This window comes from Erpetoichthys calabaricus, chromosome 18 (genome assembly GCF_900747795.2).
Source record: "Erpetoichthys calabaricus chromosome 18, fErpCal1.3, whole genome shotgun sequence".
NCBI lineage: Eukaryota > Metazoa > Chordata > Cladistia > Polypteriformes > Polypteridae > Erpetoichthys > Erpetoichthys calabaricus.
The window spans coordinates 29,111,656-29,132,280 of NC_041411.2; the positions used below are offsets into that span (position 1 = coordinate 29,111,656).

The following is a 20,625-nucleotide window of genomic DNA, read 5'->3' on the forward strand; positions in this document are numbered from 1 at the left end:
ACATGTTATATATTATTTTCTGTGTCTTTTACCAGAACTTCAGCTGAGCAGCCGACATAAGGAGCATTGAGGAGAACTTCAAGGTAGAGCTACCACACCAAGACAAATATAGTGTACATGCATATATGCGTCAAATTTTTTGTCTTTTGTAAAACCAGATTTGTGTACACGAAATGTTCAATTACTGTACAAGGTATCCATGACATTCACTGAGACATGTAGGTTAGAAGATTAATGGATGTCTGTGCAAGGTAAAAATTCTCATATGTTTTGTATGCCATCACCTTCCTTCAAATTGTTGGAGCTGAGGAACAACTTGTTAAGCCCTGTTCCTTGGATGTTATATGATAGTAATAGATTAAATTGGGAGTAGGCTGTGAGTTTCCATTTAGAAGCGTGAGCGTCCATAGGGCTACATTTAGAGCGGAGTTGGGAAGTTGAGCTTTTAGCTACAGGACTTCAGAGCTTTGGAATGACCTGCCTGTTGTATAAGGAGAAGCCCGGTCAGTCTCCACTTTTAAATCCAGGCTTAAAACCTGGCATACCCTGATTTGTGTGGCTGATTAGCTGCTCATATGAAATGTTGTATTTTTGAACAAATGTTTAAAAAGTAAGACAATCATTATGAGTGGTTACTGACCCACCTTGATTCTGTTTCCTTACATGTATGCTGATGATGGCATAGCTGTATTGCCGAGCTTCCCTTTTGAAGTGACACCAGAGACAGAGGGAGCCTTTGAATATAAGGCTGATAGGATTTCATGTTTTTATTAGACTTCTCAGAACATACTTATAATATTGTAGAATGTCCAGCAAGGTGTGGATGGCCAGATAGTTAAGGTCAGGGTTCTCAAACTCTGCTCCTGGAGGGCCACAGTGGCTGCAGGTTTTCATTCTAACCCTTTTCTTAATTAGTGACCTGTTTTTGCTGCTAATTAACTTCTTTTGAATCAATTTTATTTGACTCAGACCCCGGTTTCTTTTTCCTTAATTAGCTGCCAAACAATAGTGAGATACAAAATGAGCCAAAACATGACCAACAAATTTTGTCCATCATACAGTACAGTAATTAGACAAGTGATTGGAGTGAAACTGGTTGGTGTTTGAGGCCCTGACTTAGTTGGTCTTCTGTTGGCTCACTCACTTCACATTTCATTTCTGTTTGGGTGCCATTTAAGGAAAGAAGTGAAGCAATTCAGAGGAAGTCAATTAAAATGAATTCACAAGAAGTTAATTAGGAGCAAAAGCAGGTCACTAATTAAGGAAAGAGTTAGAATGAAAAACTGAAGCCACTGCAGCCCTCCAGGACTGGAATTTGAGAACCCTGGTCTAGGTCACCAGAACTTTGATTTTCTGAACCCATAGAAGATTTATTTTCTACATGAAAGTTGCCAAGTAGAATTTTTGTTTTCCCCTACTATGCTGCCATCTGGCCAGTATAGAGTCTATGAATTTACAGTATATTATGTTTTTATGTTACTCAATTGAAATGTTCTTCTTTTGACTGTATGATCTACACAATTTGTGTTTTTAAGTATGTAAATGACATGTAATGTACATGACATTATTGCATGAAACTTGTGCAAGTGCTCTGAGCCCATGGTTGGGGGTAAGTGCTATACATAAGTAAACTGAATTGGTGGATTCCAAGAATTTGGAGGGTTTGAGTGGTGGGAACAAGCCAAGAGAATTACAAAGGAGCATACACATATAAAAGCATCTGATCTGAGGATTAAAGATAAGGAGTCCACTGTAGAGGGGATAAAAAAAATTCCATGCACGAAAAAGGAGGGCGGAAATGAAAAGAGATTATGTAAGAGGGAGAGAGATAAAGCGGATAGAAAAAATGAGGAAGTGGACAGTGACAGAGGAACAAAGAGGAAAAGAAAGAATTAAGGAAAGAAAGGGGTATGTTTAGAAGAGAGTTACGAAAAGGGACAACCAAGGAGGGAAATAAGACAATTGTGAAAGAGGACATGAGTAGAAAGAAAAAAGGAGTAAAGGAATGAAGGTTGATCAATGTTCATAGAGTGTCTTTTACAAAAGGTAACAAGTGGATAGAAAGTGACAGAAGTGGTAGGGAGAAAAATAATAACAGAAAAAGGGAGTGAGAAAAAAACAAAAGATGAAGAGGAGAGAAAAGGAACAAAGACAAGATAAGGAAGAGAAAGAGCGAGCATGTCGATAGTATGGAGGAAGCAAAATCAGTGTGTGGAGAAATTGAAGTCAAAGAAAAATGGAGAAGGGAAGTGCTAAGACTGAGAGCAGAAACTACAAAGTTATCACTCACTCACTCTCACGCAAACACACACAAACATATTTTCACAGTATTTTCAGGATAATGGAAATGAATAATGAGAAGATGCCTCGGCAGCCCAAGGCCTGTGGTGGTGACAGGCAGGTATTATTCTATCAGCAGTGATCTGCTACACAGGGCATGACGTGATGTGCACAGATGGAGCAGGAGCATAGTAAGTATTAGGATGTCTTGTGCAGGAATTAAGATGGACGAGTGGTCTGCAGGTAGACTTTATCAGAGCTGAGCTGCTCTGCCAATTGGCAGATTTGGGTGTGAACCTTCAGGTTTTGTACTGAGACGATCACATGCAAGCAGAAAACTGGTGACAGGACTAGAACACTTGAGAATGTGAAGTTACCCTCAAAGAATAGGTTGACTGTAGAGGATATCCCACTTGGAAATGTGCTGGACTAGTTCATTTCAGAAATAGAGGAGAAGAATGGCATCTCAGGGTATACAACAGTTATTTGTATTCTGGTTACATTGCAAGTTGCTTTGAAATCAGGAAAAAGCACACTACATCATACTGCTGATGTATAAGCTTTTTTTGTACACCATCTGCATTTTGGCATCAGGTTTAAATATCACTTAAATTAGAGTGATGGCCAGACAGAGAGATATAGTACTATAGTAGGAAACAAGCCAAGGGAAAGTGAAAACAGAAGAACAGAGCAGATATACAAACAACATGAGAACTGGAGGAATCAGAAGGGTAGGCTTAAAGGGAGTGCAGAAATAAAAACTGACAGATGAGACAAGAACCGCGGGAGAGACAGACAGAAAATGTAAAGGTGGGAAGGGAACGAGAGAGTTACAAATTGGTGGATGCAAAACAGTCAGGTGGACAGGAAGAGAGTGAGAGTAAATAGATAAAAAGAAAAGTCGGACAGAAATGTGGAGAATGGGACACAGAATAAACACAGAAAGTCAGATATAAGACAGACAGACAAGAGTGTGATATGAAAGGCAACTCTAAAGGAAACACAGAAGGGAATAGGGAGTCAGACCGGACAGAAGTGTGACAAAAGCCAAGAAAAAGGCAGACACACACAGAAATGGCAGGCGAAGACAGAGGAGACAGAAAAGAAACTAAAGCAAACCGACAAGGAATATGAGGCAGAAGGTATAGAAAGAAGGTGTAAGGTCAGAGAAGAGAAAGACAGACTAATAGGGAAATGAGAGGGGCAGATAGAAAGTGGAAACCGAAAAATGAGAAAGACTGAGAAACAAGGCTGCATGATGAAAAACAGAAAGCAAAGTGAGAAGCACAGAGGTGACATACTAAATGGCAAGGGAACAGAAGAAGGCAGGCAGAGCTTCTTTACAGGAACACAGACAGACTAGCAATGACAGGGTACAAAGAGGCAGAAACGCAGCTAAGTGAGACTAAATGGATGGACAGACAGACAAAATGACGAGAGAAAACAGAGGGGGTGGTCAAGGAAGGATTGTGAGAAAAACAGGGAGAGAAGAGGAGAAAACAACAGATTGATACACTAGGGAGCCACGGGAGGCAGTTAAATTGAAAAGTAAGACAGAGAAAACAGACAGTAGAAATGCAGGGGAAGACAGGTGGGCAGACAGGCTTGAAAAGAAGATGGACAGAAATACAGACAGACAACAAGAAAGCAGGAGGAAACACGAAAAGATATGTGCAACAAGAGGGCAGAGATGGACAATTAGAGTATAGGAGGAGACAGAGAGACAGAAAGGCTTAAAGGGAACACAAAAGGGACAGATAGGGTAAGACAAAAGCTCAGGGAGGGAGGCAGAAAAGTAGAACACAAAGACAGAATGGCACCAATCTACTCATACTTAATTTCTTATTTAGGGCTCAGATATACTTGTGAGACAGAAGCATGGACATAGATAAGAGAACAGGAGGGCATAGACAGGCACACCTACTGCACAGAGACTGGCATGAAGATATTCAAACGAGATCTTTTAGTGTAGGTGGCCTTGTCCACTGTGAACTGTAGATCAAGAATTCTTTGGGATGATTGAGAGAGGTTGCATTTGGACATACATTGACCCCGCTGGACACTTTCTATTCTTTCCCTTTGAAGGCATGTTGCAGAACCACCGAGAATAAGATATCAACTAAAATGGCTAAATGACAGTACAAATGTGCATAGAAGGAATGAGGGGAACAAGAGAATGTATTTTATTTATTTAAAACCTCCTCGCTCTTTTTTTAGCCATTTGTTAAGTTGAATGAATAATTGAAATTAGTTGTGAGTTTGGGCGTTTCATCTAATGCTATTTTAAAATGAAAATTGCCCTGTCAAATTTCCATATTTAAGTACATCTTTAAAAAATGCATGTGAAGAGTCACACTTTCTCTGTGGATGAGTGGAAAAAAAAGAAGCTTTTCAGAGATTTCTTTGGGGAATTTTAGCTTTTAAACTGCATGGATAATTTTACAGCTAAGCTCTTGTGAAAATGCATTTGCCCCTCTTTATTCTGCCTTCTAATTTTCCGTAATGATTGAACAGCTTATGGATTGTGTGGTAATTTATTTAACTCTGCTGCCACCTAGCAGGTCTTTCCACTACTACACTCAGGAGAATTGGAGGAGCCCGAGACCTGGCCAGGCTCTGTCTGTGCTGGAAAATGGTCCAAGTGACCCCAGTGCCGGGCAGCCCTAATTACCCCTCTGATTCTCTCCTTATTTTCATTGGATTGAGGGTCATTAGTAAGAGATTTAGCAATATTGCTCCAAAACTAAAACTGAGTCATAATGACTGCACATTTAAAGAAGGAAAATGCTCTTAAATCACTACTGTACGTTAAATTAGACAAATTTCTCATTAACTAAAAATGCATTGGTCTGATAGAAAAGATGTTTCTAAAACCCACTAGAGAGGGAAGACCAGTTAAAATCAAAGAAATATTTATTGATTTAATGGGTAGCACTGAATTGGTTTTTTTTTTTTTTTTTTTTTTTTTTTTTGGGAGTAAAAATCCACAAAAATGAAGACATGATATAGGAGACTAAATTATATTTACTAAGTAACATTCAGTGTTTGAGCGGTCAGGGGAGTCTGTTGACAGTGCAATTCAATGCAGAGTCCGATTTCCATTTTGACAAGTCGCTTGTTTGTACTTTATGAAAGGCAAATGTGAATTGTCATGCCCTGAAAATTCTCAGTTTGCACTCAGCTCATTCATAGTCTTGGTAAGAATGTCCATTAAATGTGTCAACTGTGATGCAAAGAGACAAGCGAGGATAATAAGCAGTGAGCAGTTGTGCTCATTGTGTAACTTCCCAGTAAGCTGAAGTTTTCTGCTCAGATCGTGCTAAGTTACCTTGAATACGTATAGCAACAGAGAAATGTATAGACTTCTTATGAGTAGTCTCAGTGGAACCAGACTTATAAAACGCAGCTCAAAAAATTAAGGGAATACTTAAATCACACATCGGATGTTGAACAACGAAATATTCAACTGGAAAATCTTTACTGAGTAATACTGGGTAATTAATTGAGAACAAAATGATGTAACAACGGTCAATGGAAACCAAAATCACCAACCCATTGAAGGCTGATTCAACAACACACCGGAAATCAAAGTCAAAAGCTGATCCAACGTACGTGAATTTCATCACGGCAATTCCTAATGGGACTCAGTAGTGTGTATGGCCCCCACGTGCCTGAGTGCACTCCTGACAATATCTGAGCATGATGGTGTCCTGGGGAGATCTCCTCCTAGACCTGGACCAGGGCATCAGTGAGCTCCTGTACAATGCTGTGTGGTGCTACTTGCACCGATACATAAAGTTCCAGAAGTTCTCAATTGGATTCAGCCGCAGCATTTTAAGACATCGCGTATCCATAGACCACAATGCTTATCTAAGCTCTATATGCTGTTTTTATTGACACAATAGTTAAAATGGCACAGAAATATCAAAGCAGACAGAGGCAAATCTCAAACGTGTGCATCTCAGTCAGTCAGTGATGTGCGGTGAGGTTCATGGATGGTGACTTCTTCAGAGTGACATTTACAAATATATGAACCCCAAAGAGTAGCTTATTCACTGTTCAATTGTCAGCCAGCATGCACATTGACTACTGGTTATGTTTCATATCTCATCAGCATTCTTTACACACACATAAGTAAGGTACATACTATGACTAAGAAAGAACGTTACATTTATAGCGGCGAGAGAGAGAGCGGAGAGAACGCATTTGCTCTGCACCCTCCATGTGTTCAAAATTTGCCGTTGCAATTTCACAATTTATACTCATTCAATACAAATGAAAGTTTTGACCTTGATTGAAATATTTAGTGTTTTTTAAAAGCTCTTAATTCTGATGATTTAATCAATTTTAATACAGACTGTTATAAATAAAAGGATAACAAGAAACACAAAAGTATATTTTATTTAAGGTAAAAATGTAGTTTTAAAATATTGGATTGGATTTTATCTTAGTCTGATCCCATTTCTTACAAAATTGAAAACCGTTTATGGTCTTACCTTTATTTGTAAATGAAGTCCATGCGCCAACCTTCTCCATGAAAATCTTCGTCACTTTCTTGTAAAAGTCTTAATCTTTTATTTTGATTGTCAGTTGGAACAAAAAAAAGGCCCACTGCAGTGCACTTGACTTTCTGATATTGCTAACTTATTGGCTTCCAGGGCCTCTGAGTAGCAGCAACAAGCACCTGTGCACCCTTCAGTACGGCACGGTACTGTCTGCCTCAACTTGCGCCTTTTCACTGCAGTTTTATGTCCTATCAGCAAGACTAAATATATTAAAGATATTAGCCAGACAGTGGAAAGTCAGGGTGTATAATAAACGTGTCTGCAAACATTATACTGGCGACATACATAAAGACAGCAACAGGCACGCGCCAAGTGCATGCATCAACCCAGTGTGTGAGGGAGAGCACAGTCTGAGGTGAGACTCGTCCTGTTTTGTCGATGCCGCACCTTGCGTTTCTCCCCAGTATTTGAACAGGAAATGCACAAACTCAGCGATTTTGACTATAACAATGATAACAATTACTGGAATCATACAGAAAACAAATTTATGGCACAGACCAGTGGACAAATTTATTTTATGTTGTCATTATTAGTTTTTTTTTTTTTTTTTAGTTTTCATAATGACTCGCCTGCCTCCACTGACCACCCGTCCCTGATCTCAGTAGCTGTGGAAGTGTACACGTGTGTGTGTCTGTCTGTGTCCACAGTTGCAGCGCTCATTACAACATACAAGTGTATTCATTAAGCTTTAGTTGCCTTGGGCTACTGAGCTCCTGAATGGATAACAGCAGTTTGAGCACTTGATTTTCTCTCAACGTCTCAAGTCTTTTGTTCAGTATTTTTTGCTCTCCCTGAAACCCTGGCGGCAGTTTAAAAACGCACAAACTGGAGGAATTGGGAGTGGATGTTTTAGGAAGAAGCCCCTGTGGGCGTAGCCTTCAACGTGCAGGATTTTGCTATTCACTACACACTTTTTAAAAGGATGTTCCCAGATTTGTATTCTCATTTGAGAATCATGTCTGGCCTCACAACACTACTAAAGGACATTCTAATGAGCTGGAGTGATCATTTTAAACTCCCTGCGATCATACTAGATCTGTAGCTGTTATTTATATAGATGGTATGATGTCCTGTTGGGTTTAACTTGTCTGTATGCTTTACCTAAAAAATCTCAACACATTTCGAGGTAAGGTAGTTCTACTCACTAATCATGGTACCTGGAGAGTGGTGATGTGTTGCATGAACATTAGCGCATACAAGTAAGAAGTTAACTGTGTTTTCTACACACAACAGTAATGATCTTAGATTTTGGGGAAAAATAGCTAAATATACAGGTAATATGTACCTCCTGTTAGAAAGCTAATTCATTTTACCCCTTTCCAATAAAATAAAGGTATAAAGGATAATTGTCTAAACAAGCATATAGGGAAGCAAACATAACTTAATATTGTCATGCGAAACAAGCCTATAAAGAAGAAAAAGAAATCTTAGTGAAATGCATGTGTATTTAATATCTGTCCACACTATTCATTGGTAGAAAATGAAATAGAGGCAAAGCATAGTGATGATACATGAAAGTAAAAAATTAAAAAAATAACCCGATCTCTGTTTGTCATGTATTCTTACATACTCTCCTTTTTACTTTAAATGATAAAACAAGTTCTTTTGGCTACAGAAGACTTTTAAAATGAATAGTTTTCTTCTCTATTTCTTAACAAATCCTTCAGCGGGCACACAGGACATCCTTTTATGATATTTCCAGAGCTTTTTCTAACTTGGCAGGCACAGTGGAGCATTGGTTAGCACCGTTCTGATATTGATCCATCATCTTGGATTTGAACTCCAGGCCTGGCTGTTGTCTTTGCGGAGTCTGTTCTCCTCGTGTTTTTCTCAAATACTCAGATTTCCTTGACACACCCCAAAGGCGCACAGGTTAGGTAGATGAGAGACACTGTAGGATGTCAATGATTGCATTCTGTCAAGAAAATGAAGCACCCTGGCTGACTAGCAAAAGTTTGAACTAAAAACCAATTTGGGTTAAAAATGGACTGGAGTGGCTCAAATATTTAAAAAGCCAGAAGTGACATGTGAAACCTTAACTATTAAGATGAATGATTTAGGAACTAAGCAACAGGTAAAGATTGGGAGGTTCTTCTGGAACAATAAGTATGGTCACAACACAACAAAGAAGTAGTTTCTTTTTTTGAGCTGCAGTTTAAGTGTACGTTTGACAAGATATAACCTATCCATGATATTAATATCCTGCTCTTGACTGTCCAACATGCTCTAGATTCTAATATTTTTCTCATCTGTAAGGTTATGGTGTGGTGTGAACCCAGGGGCTTAACTGAAGGGTAGAGCTGGGTTAGGGATGTGAAATACAGGTTGACAGGAGCTTCAGGCCTACAACAGATAAACCAAACCTGTTAAAGCCCCATTACCAGATCCTAGGCCCAGAGGTCTGGAACTTCATGACCCTAAGTTCAACACTGCCTAGAGACTTCTCTGAGAAATGGATGACCTAGGCGCCTATGTGGCCCCCAAAGACTTAGCTGTAGACAGTGATGGTACAAAGTCCAGGGCTGGTCCTTGACTAAGATAGACTCCAGACCTCCACAACCCTGAGGTGGGTTTGAGAGTAGTATGTGTTATATTATGCTTCTGATTAAGCTCAGCAAAGTTATTGGATAGTATACTTTGGAAAGTAAATACCCTTTTGAACTGTGAAAGACAATACTGATTAAATGAGCAAATTGTGCAGGTCCCACTAGAGGCTTTAATCTGTTTCATTCTTGAAATGTTGCCCATTTTGAGCCGAGACAGGTGTTAAGTGTTATCTGTACTTTTGACTTAAAGATGAACCTGTCCTTTTTGAGCTTTCAGTGTCCATATACTGCAGAAAACAGGCTTTGCTTTTATTTATGCATATATTTGAATATACATACTGTATACCTACTGTATGCGTATATACAATTGTACATGTATGCCAATGCACTTTCCGTTTTAATGCTTTGCTTACAGTATATATAGCTAAATGGATTAAGTAGCAGGTGATGCCGTGTGTGTTGACTACTGTACTTTGTTTTTCAGAGGCTGCACACAGATGCCCTCAGGGAGCAATCAGAGCTACAATGGAAAGATGCCAAGCACTTCAGCCTTACCCAGACCCAAAGCATCAGGGCTATCAGCTACTAGGTGTACAGACAGACAGGTGGCCCATTCCAGAAGAGACAGTGTAGAGGACACCAGAGCCACTGAGTCATCAACCAGCCCGGGATGAGGCCTGTGTTTGTGCAATACAGGCATGCAGCTGAGCATCTCCTGTATTCTGAGGAAGATTTTTTTCATTTTTATTTGTTTGTGCATTTGCTCAAATAGATATATATTCTGCATTGGGAATATTTCAAGCACTTTTGGAATTCAGAGTGTCTGGAGCTTCTTTGATTGCTGTCTGCCAAACAGATGCTGGCCATGTCCTGGGGGCTATAATCCCCTCTTATTATCCGAGGAGGAAAGCAAAGCAAAAAGAACTCTTCATAGGTTTTTCTTGTACATAAAGACCTTTTCTAATTAAAATTGGGGCAATGAAAAACAAAGAAATTATGTATACCTATACAGTATGTGCATATATATATATATATATATATATATATATATATATATATATATATATATATATACACATACATACATATACACACACACACAGTATATATACACATTTAAAAATATGCATATACACACACAGTACAGCATATATGTGTATATTATATATATATATATATATATATATATATATATATATATATATATATATATATATATATATATATATATATATAGACACACATATACACACACAGTGTACATATGTGTGTGTGTGAATATTGTATTATATATATATTACACACATACATTCACACACACACACAATAATATATATTATACACACACACACACATATACAAATTACCATTTCTGTTTTTTCTTAACATTCCAGTGCAGTGGCGACCCTGTCGAAAGCAGACTAATTTTATTTTTTTGTGATTTGTCAAAAAAAGTGCAAAGTTGATATGATAATGGACAAACTGCATGTGGAATAGCAGAATTATTTTATATCAAGGACCTAACACTGTTCATTACCCAAAATATGGAGGCCATAGGACATTGCAGAGTATAAAACTAATTGCATTAAGTAGAATAAAAGTTTTTTTTTTATGAAAATGTATAAATAAGCAGCAGTAAACCTGGCCACGCCGTTAAAGGACTTCCTTGGACAAATAGCGAATAGAAAGCCATCTCTTTGCAGGGTGGCCGGGTTTATATCTGAAGCCATCGCAAAGCCATCAAAAAAAAAAAAAAAAAAACAAAAACAAAAAAAAGGAAAAAAAAAATGCCCATCCCAAAGCATTTCGCTTTTTGTGTTCATTTTATATGATTATTTTGCTTTGCCGTATTTATTTATTCTTTTGGATTTTTGCCTGATTTTCTTATCACAAAAGAAAATAACAGCCTTAATCACCTGGTTTTATTTTTTACTTGTATACCTCAAGAGTTTATTTATTTTTTTTAGTCCCTAAACCCTAAATTGTTTTGTTTGCACATTATTGTATAGTCTCTGTGTGTAAAAATCAATGGGCTGTAATATTATTATTAGTATTATTATTATATTATTTTATTTTATTTTTTTTTTGATTTATGGTTGTATTTTTTAAAGCAATAGAGCGCAACTGGCTGTCAAGAGCACAATACCTTGTGTAAGAAAAGGGTCAGGCATTTTTGCCTTTGCCATTCAGTTTACCTGTGCAATGAAATATACTTATTTTTTTTTTTTTTTTTTGTATCTGATGAACATGTGTGATGTGATATCTTTAGGTCACTCTGTCAATTCTGTAACAGAATAGAAAAGCAGTTGGCTTTAAGCAGACTGATGGAAGGCAAATAAAAATCAGGATTGTGATCACCTCTTCTCACCACCATGCAATGACAGCCTGTTGTTTATCCATTCCAGGTCAAGAAAGGCAAGACCAAATAGTGAACAAAAATGAGAACAAATTGTCTATGAAATATAGAACAAACTAAGGGGAAAAAACACAGAAAAACAGAGGAAAATGTGACCCTAATACCATAGAACAGTACACATTTATTAAGTAATTCCTAATTTACTTAAGAATTAAGTAATTCCTACTAAGAAACATATCATCCTGTGCTTAGCAGGCACTCCTTGCAATGCTGGCTGTCATGGCCTGGTGTGGGAGAGTTCTGAAGGTGACTCTCCTGCTCCCCAGCTGTGTAAAAGCACGTGCCACAGCTCTGGCAGAGGCCAAGTCTGAGGTCACCATCAGACCGCCAGGCAGTTTGAATTGGACATGCCACATGACAAAAGATTAAAAAGGTGGAAATAAGAGCACAAGAGAGACAGATTATTAGTGATAAATGAGATGCTGCTGTCCCCAGCGGAATACATGCAGAAGTGAGAGTGTGCATGCTTGCAGACAGAGGTGGAACTACGACACACCGACTGATGAACACCTTCTCTCCTTTTAGAGTATAATGGCGGCCCCTTCGGAACTATGATGTTACAGCATTGAGAGAAAAATACATAAAAATGTACCCTGTGATTGCCTGCCCTGTAGGGTGGGCTGTTTATAATGCATGGACACCTCATCACAATTTTTTTTGTTTGTTTTTTTAATCTTGTGTGAGCTTCCTTTCATTGAAAAATAAAAAAAAATACAAAAAACAGCAACAAAAAGGGAGGTTGGAAGTAATTTCCAAGTCAAAAGTTCTATGCAATGATACATATTTGAAAAAAAAACAAAAAAAAACTGTTAATATTTATTACCACTCTCAATGTTATGTTGAAAAATATAATGACATTGTGATGAAGAGCAAAACATCTGGATAGATTTGTTTGTATTTAGCTTGTACTATATGTATGAGATTTATTTCTGGAATTATTTTCATTCTTTTATTTTAGTGGCATGTTTGGTCCCCTTGCTTCGTGCCGTGGGAACTGTTGCCAAAGGGGTAATCCTTTTTGTGATCTTCATCTTGTAGCTTTCAGCATGGGTTTCTAGTTAGACTATGTTGCACGCTCCCATTCGGTTTTCTGGTGCCTGCAGGTAAACTAGTGCTTTACTGTTCACGGCCTTCCCGGTTGTGCACTTGTTATTTGGAAGTGGAAAGTCTCCACATGATAGCCAAATGACTTCCCTGTTCCCTCTCTCTTGTGTTAGGGCCTCCAGCTCCCAAACTCATATTACTTACTAGGTGACAGGAAAATAAAGCACCCTGAACGACAGAGTTCATTCAATTCCAGTGAGTCCGAGAGGGAGAGTGACAGTGAACCTGCAGAACAGCTATTGTTGTTGGTTTGTTTTTTGTTTCTTTTTTTCGCTGTGCCAATGTTAAACCAAACACTCTCCGGGTGTGGGCTGAAAAGTCAAATCCCTACCATTGCTCTCCACAGACCCAGTAGGACACTACCGAAACAACACAGGACGGTAGGCACCATTAGTTCCAGTTCCAAAAATAGTTTCTTTGTATCGTTTTCTGGAGACAGATCCTCAACCTCTCCCGGAGGACGAAGCGGCCGAGTCCACAATCCCTCCTGGTGCAGCTTTAGCACAACGCAGGGGCTAATTCTATTACAGAAAAACAGCTGCTGCTGTTAAATGTTTACAAAACGCTTGATTTTCAGATTTTATACATCTTTTTTTGTATAAAAGCAAACATTATTTAACATATCGCACTGATTCCTGAAGTGCACTTAGCTACACAGGGAAGAAACAGGAGTTGCAGACCGCCGTTAAAGAATGAAAAAATAATCAAATGGGCGTTGTGATTTTTTGCACATCTTTATAAAACTTGGATTCTGGAGCTCCAGTATTACAGAAACTGCACAAGATATTTCTAGGTAGCTTTGGATGATGGAATGGCTGTAGCACTTGGCTTACACACACAGCCACTCCTGAAGACTAGGCGAGACTGTTGTTGCCACCATTTCCTCATACTCATTTGTATTTCGGATCCTAAGAGGCGATACACTGCAATGCAAGCACTCTTTTGATATCATGTTTTTTTTTTCTTTTGTCCTAGTAAGCTTCTAGGACAATTGAGCAATGCTGATCACACTTGTTAGCAACGTTTACAGTTTCATGGTGATGTCTGCTTGTTTTATTATGCAATGGTAGGTGATCTACTCAGTGTGTGATATTTCTAGAAATAAATAAATAAAAATGAAGGAGAAATGGCAACACTGTTCTCCCAGGCAGCACTTTTTGCTTTGTGCTTCTCCTGGCTGGAAAGGCAATATTATGTTCAGCAATTTATGATGCATAGAAAAGGTGGAACTAATACTCTGCTTTAAAGAAATCCTCCACCCAAAAATTGGTTTTTATTTTATTCATTACTTACCTTGCGTTGTTTGTAGTGATGGCCGAGAAAAAAAAATCATCTCATGTTGTTATGGAGAACAAACTTAAAGTTCCTAACTCAACAAGCTTCTAGAGGGACCGACATTGAACAGACCAGCAAGCAATATTAAAACCTCCATGAGAAAAATCGCAAAAAACTCGCAAAATCCATGTCAGTTATCCAGCAATTAGCTTACAACATCTCAAACACGAGCATTTTTGCTAAAAGACTGTTAAATAAAACACAATTTTCATAAGAGCAGTTGGGGAGCACGTTCAAACGGGATCAAGATTCTGACATGAAGACCCACCTCTCCCCTCATTTATTGGCTGTAAGCCACGACGCTGTTTTTATTTCACTTTTTTAATACCAATTTGTGAAATTTCACCAGTGGATTGACCCTTCTGCATGTTGAAGCACCTCCGACATGCACTGCACAAACATGAGACATACCTGATGTTTTCATTTTCTTAATTGTTTATCAATCTCAGACCATGTTCTGCCACAATGAGATGACGTGAAGCGCCATGATAGTCAATGAATGAGCTTTATACTGGGCAGGACACCTGACCAAAGAATGAAGATGGTGGGGCAGGTCTTCAGTTTCGAAGCCGAATCCCATTTGAATGATCTCCCTCGTCATTCATGAGATGATTTTTTTGGAAGTGGTTTACTTAACAATATTTTAGCTAAAATGCATGTGTTTTGGACGTTGAGAGTATACGACTGGTTATCTAACGCAACCGCTCTGAATGGAGATTTTTTTCAGGGATGTTTTAGTATTGTTTGCTGTTTGTTTAGCGTTGGTTCCCAATAGGTGTACTGCGTGGAGAATTTTGCTATGTCTTTTCCCCATGATTACAAATTTTTCTCGGCCATTACTACAAACAGGTACGTAACAATTAAGAATTCATTTTTGGATGGATTCTTTTAATGCTGGCTTTCTAGAAAAGGGACTTGGGCAGCAACTTACGTTTCAGTCTGCCAATGTGGAAAAAAATTACAAAGCACCCCATACCAAAGCGTTTGACAAATCAAACATCATTCTGACTCTCTAAAAGAAGTAATGCCAGATGCCAGTGAAGTGATTGTGTTGTCACTGTGAAAAAGGTGACAACAGTTCTCTCCCTACTATCTTGCACTTCATGCTGGCGCTGCAGGAATAGTAACACTACCTGTACAAGGTTCGATTCAGGTTGGCACTCGAGAAGAGGTAATGCTGACCTCATAATTCATGCTTCATGTTGGTGCCGTAAGAAGGGTAGCACTAGAACTGTTTTGGTTTATGCTTTATGTTGGCGACACTAATCTCCTCTCTAGCAATTCATACTTTATATTGGTGCCTTTGGATAAGGGACATTAGGCGACTGCATGGCAATTCAAGCATTACGTTAGAGCTCTCGGATAGGTGACATGAGTCCTCTACCCGACAATTTTTATTTATTAATGTCACATTTCAGATGTTACAGGCACAATGAACTTATTTGTTTTGTGCACCTATTAGTCTCCATAATGTTTCTGCAAGCTGCATGGCTCCCACTCAAACTTGCTTGTTACTGTTTGCTTTTTTTTTTTTTATATTTATATTTATTATTTACTGCAATGTCATCATTGTTACTGTCATGGCATGGCTTTACAATTTTTTTAGATGTTGTTTTTCAAACAAAACAGAACAGAATGATCATCAGCTCCATGTTTGACTGAAATCAGTCCGATATTTTGAGATGCCCAAGTGCATGCCTGTTTTTGGGGGAGGGGGTCATTTCCCTTGTTGCCAATCTCAACACTCCAGATGCGAGTGTCTGCGATCTGATCAATTCCTATTGGTCTGTACCATAGTAGTAGCAGTAGTCGATTCCTCTTGTTTTCGAGTTATCTCCTCACAGAGAAGTTACACAAAAGCAAATGCTGAGAATTACTATTGTCATTCCATGTCCAGGGATGAGTGCTGAGCCTATGGTGGTAACCTTATTCAAAACTCAGGTGTGATTCCTGCTTTGTAACAGATGAATGACTATGTTTACTGCAGAGAAGCAGCCTTCATCTAAACTATGCATTTTTCATATCATAAGCAGAGGAATAACAATGTTATTGACTTGTAAGACCTCTACTGCAATGCATGATTTACTTGGCTTGGCCTTTGAACTGAAAAACTGAAATTACTGTGGACATCATACAGCCATATCACTTCTTGGTAGACATAAATCACAATCAGAGTGAGGAACGATTTTTTTTTTTTTTTTTTTTTTTTTAAACTTCCTGCTGTGGCCAAAAATTTGATCTCCTAAAATTGCCTTTCAAATTCAGATGCAAAAGCCACATCGATATTCCACAAGGCTACATGTAATATAAAGACGGCCCTTGCAGTTATTTATAAATGATTTGTGAATGTCCCGGCAATTAAGCTCATGGACGTTCCAGAATACCTGCTTGTTCATTTTAGTGCCTTTCGTTGACAGTTTTAAGACAACTAGCTGATTATAAAATCTTGATGGCCTCTGGGCTCAGTTTGCCCATCACGAAATTACAACTGGAAGCCATTTCTTTATTTCATGTCATAAATGCACACTAAAGCAATTCAACAACTTCCACCTTAAATTGTGTACGTGTAATGTATTCACTGTCACAAAAAGGAATTTTGCAGATGCATTTAATAATTTTTGATAATTCTGTTTTGCAGAATTGATTAGAGCCGAGTCTGCTGAATTAAGGGTCAGCTTAGATAATATGACTGGGGAATACCAAGCTCCTAGTGAGACCCAGTTCAACTGACAACGTAGTCAATGACTTCCAGGTTAACCCTGAGCCCCAACACCTCCATCCATACAATAAGAGATGAAACATCAGGTGCCATTGAAAGAATGTTTGCATCTGCTTGCACTTCACCCCTGCGGGACTGAGTGCTTTGTTATCGCAGATGGAGTGAAATCATTTCTGTTCATTCTTCCTTCCCTTACCAAAGGGAGTGTTGTTGAAATCCAATAACAAGTGCAATACTGGCATGGCCGCTAGCTATCGCTACAGCTGATACCTGGCAACATTTTCACTGTAAATACTAAACTGTACAGTGTGTAAATCTCACATGTAAAATGTTAACTGGCGCTGGGGCAAACCCTTGCATCCTTCGCCAGCCAACCTGCCAACTTGTGCTTTTGTGTATAAAAGACATGAACAAATCAACAAAAAAGCATTGTGTGTGTGCGTGTGGCTGGCTCGTATAGACTGTTGAAAACAAAACAAAAAAAAGACATCATCTTATTCTGAAACATTGGTCTGTGAAGAGAAACTCTACAGTATGTGTTGTGATAGTAAATTGACAAAACTTACTTAACAAAGTAAACCTGGCTTCCATTGTAAGATTACTCTCTGAGAGCGGGAGGGTTGCGGGTGGATGTGGATCTGTAAAAATTCATAATAAATAAATAAATAAATAAAAAGTACATTCACAGTTTTAAGTGCAATGAGCTATCAACGTATATCCATTGTAAAACTGTGTGTATGTTTCAATGTTATTCTGTAAACAGTTGTAGTAATTTGGTGCATCCTGTCATGTAATGTGATTAATGAGATAATGACCCTGCAATTCAGTTCCATCTGGAAAGAATAAAGAAACATTACAAATAAGGAATGCATCAGGAATGCTTATTCTTAAATGTCAGGAGAGCCACTAGAGAATTAGAAAGGAGTTAATGCTTTTGCAGATTATGTTGCTCAGCTCTCACTCAACACCAAGATGTCGATGGAAGGATTTCTGTAAACACATCCAAACGCATAGGGTGACACTGACTGGTATGTTTTTGTTTAAGAAACAGAGACTTGTCAAACAAAGGTCAGTACACAAATAAGGACACAAGCTGCAGAATATTAACCTAAAAGACGGAAGAACACAAAGCCGTAAAGCTTCAAAGCATAAATGAGGTGTAGGCTGCTAAAAAGTCACGTGACAATAAGACACAGGCTGCTAGCATTTCACGTATTTGAGTGGGACTCACAGGCTGGTGAGATCTGATTAGAAACATGGAAAGTTTCGGACTCCTAATAAGACGACACCGGCAACTATGTTTTAACTAAATGCGCACAGAGACAGAGGATGTGAAGACTTTACTAAATGTACAGGCTTTCCTGGAGACTGGCAAACGGTCAATTATGGGAGTCATAAAGACTCGGGAAGCCCACAATAAACTCTGGAGAGCCAGCTGAGCAATCCCATTTAATGAAAGAAACACAAAATATTGTAGCTTGCTGTCGAAAGAAAAGTGGGCCAATCTTGCCTCTACATAAAGAAGGAAAGGAACTGAGATATTTTTTCAACTCTTAGGTATTTTGAAAAGCTATCTTCTGCTCCAAGGCACTAATAAAGAAGATCCAGCAATATTGTTTCGGTTTAAGGTTGAATCTCGTACTCGAGGAGATGAGTGGAAATTAAGGGGAAGTGCATTTAAAACTGAAGCTAGGAAGCACTTCTTTACACAAAGAGTTGTGGGACTCTGGAATAAACAACCGAGACAAGGAGTTGAAGCCGAAACCTGACAACCTTTAAGAAGAATTTGGACGAGATATCAGGACAGCTTTGCTATTAGCTAAACAAAAAGACTTGATGGACTGAATGGACTCCTCTCGTTTTTCAAATTTCTTATGTATATTCCACATTTCTAGTTCAGGGTCCAAAAGAGACATGGTACTCTAGGCACACCCCCTTTTTACTGGTCTCAAACAGATGGGGCAGAGCCTTTTCTGGGCTCTGAGAGCGATGCCAGTTGCCGAGGCTCTTCTCAGTACTGTGAGAGAATGGTTTAGTGACAGCACCTCCTCCTGGCTTGGGAAGGAATCGCTGACCTTGCTTATGCCCTGAAGATGCATGACAACAGCCTGCTAAAATCTTACTAGCAATCTGGCAATCGGAAGGTTGCCGGTTCGAATCCCGTAAATGCCAATATGGACTCTGCTCTGTTGGGCCCTTAAGCAAGGCCCTTAACCTGCAATTGCTAAGTGCTTTAAGTAGTGAGAAAAGCGCTATATAAATGCAAAAAATTATTAAAAAAAATTATTCATTATTACTACAAGTACAGAAAAACATGGGCTTGTAAGAGATTACTAAATGCAAAAAACAGATGTAAGCTTCTAAGCTTTTATTAAAACATAAAGTTACTCGCAGGCTGACACAATTTAAATAGATAAATGAGACTTTCCAGACTTAACTAAAGGTTGGTATGTGGTTGGTAAGTGGCAGACCGTGTGGTTAAGGCATTAAACTTTAAACCACAAGGATGTTGGTCCAGCTTTCACTCACTGTATGACTCCTTCCTAGCAAGTCACCTAACCTGCCTATAATAAAAAAAAAAAACAAACACAAAAAATGTAAAGTACTGTAACATGAACAAATCATGCAAATTACCAGACATGAAGATAACCACTAATAAAAGATATGCACTTTCTGCTAACAGTCCAAGAGTTTATAACTTAATAGCCAATAAGATTTTACTAAAGTAACATGAATACATAAAATGTACAGAGAAAAGAGAGAAAGATTCTGCTAAGAGAAAAGGACATAGGGTGGTAAGTAAAGGGTAATGGTAGGTGCAGGCTGCTGAAATCTCCGCAAATAGCAATGGAAGATACCGTCTAGTGAACGTTTACAAGGCACAAAGAGACACTGACTAGCATCTACGTTCTTACTAAATACAGAATGCTGCTAACATCTTAACAGAAGAAAAGGGATTGGAAGACACAGGAAGGAAAGTGATCAGTAAGTGGAAATCAAATACAAGCTACCAAGATATTACTAAAAGAAAAGCAAAACACAAAGACAGCCACAGGCTGCTACCATTTAACCACATGAAAAGATTATGATCTTACTGAAAATATAGGATAATGCCAGCTGCTAAAAATGTAATAACTGAAATAAGTAACTTTAGGCTATGATTTTTAAAAAAATGCAGTAATTTACATTTTCTAAATACACGAGTGGCATCACAAGGGAGAAGTAACCGAGTCAAGATTAAGATCCCCTCAGTGACTAGATGAATAGAGCTCCTTAGTAGAGAGTTGATCATACTTGAAACAGTGCAGTGCGGACACTCAGTCATTCCCTCCAGAAGGAAAGGGTGGTCCCCCATGAAAATATCAGTCCGCGAATATTTGATTGTTTCATATAGCAGGAGGGCAGGGGGTGGCGATTATGAACTGAAGTCGCTCAATTGTTTCATTGCACAAAAATTTATGGAGAGTCATTTGGGTATCTCACCAGTGCAGTGCACAATCCCCTAGTGATACCACTGAAATACATACCGCTAATATCTGACAAAAGCTGCTAAGTTGATTCCCATAGAGAGGCCTAATATTCAGATTTTACTACAAGCACATTGCGAAGTCTTTGCTAAATTAGCAGAAAAATTACTAATAGCAAGATTTCCTTAAATGC

The 20,625-nt window shown here is 38.6% G+C and overlaps 1 protein-coding gene and 1 long non-coding RNA gene across 3 annotated transcripts in view; one reads left to right on the forward strand and one right to left on the reverse strand.

Moving 5' to 3' along the window:
- The window catches only part of bsna (bassoon presynaptic cytomatrix protein a), a 344,908-nt gene extending 334,523 nt beyond the window's left edge, over positions 1-10,385 (forward strand). For both annotated transcript variants that reach the window (XR_007933881.1, XM_051921173.1), the window contains one exon: positions 9,876-10,385. The gene's annotated coding sequence lies outside the window, so the exon portion shown is untranslated. The remainder of the gene's footprint in view (positions 1-9,875) is intronic.
- The window catches only part of LOC114668922 (uncharacterized), a 41,609-nt gene that overhangs the window by 4,211 nt on the left and 16,773 nt on the right, over positions 1-20,625 (reverse strand). The window lies entirely within an intron of this gene.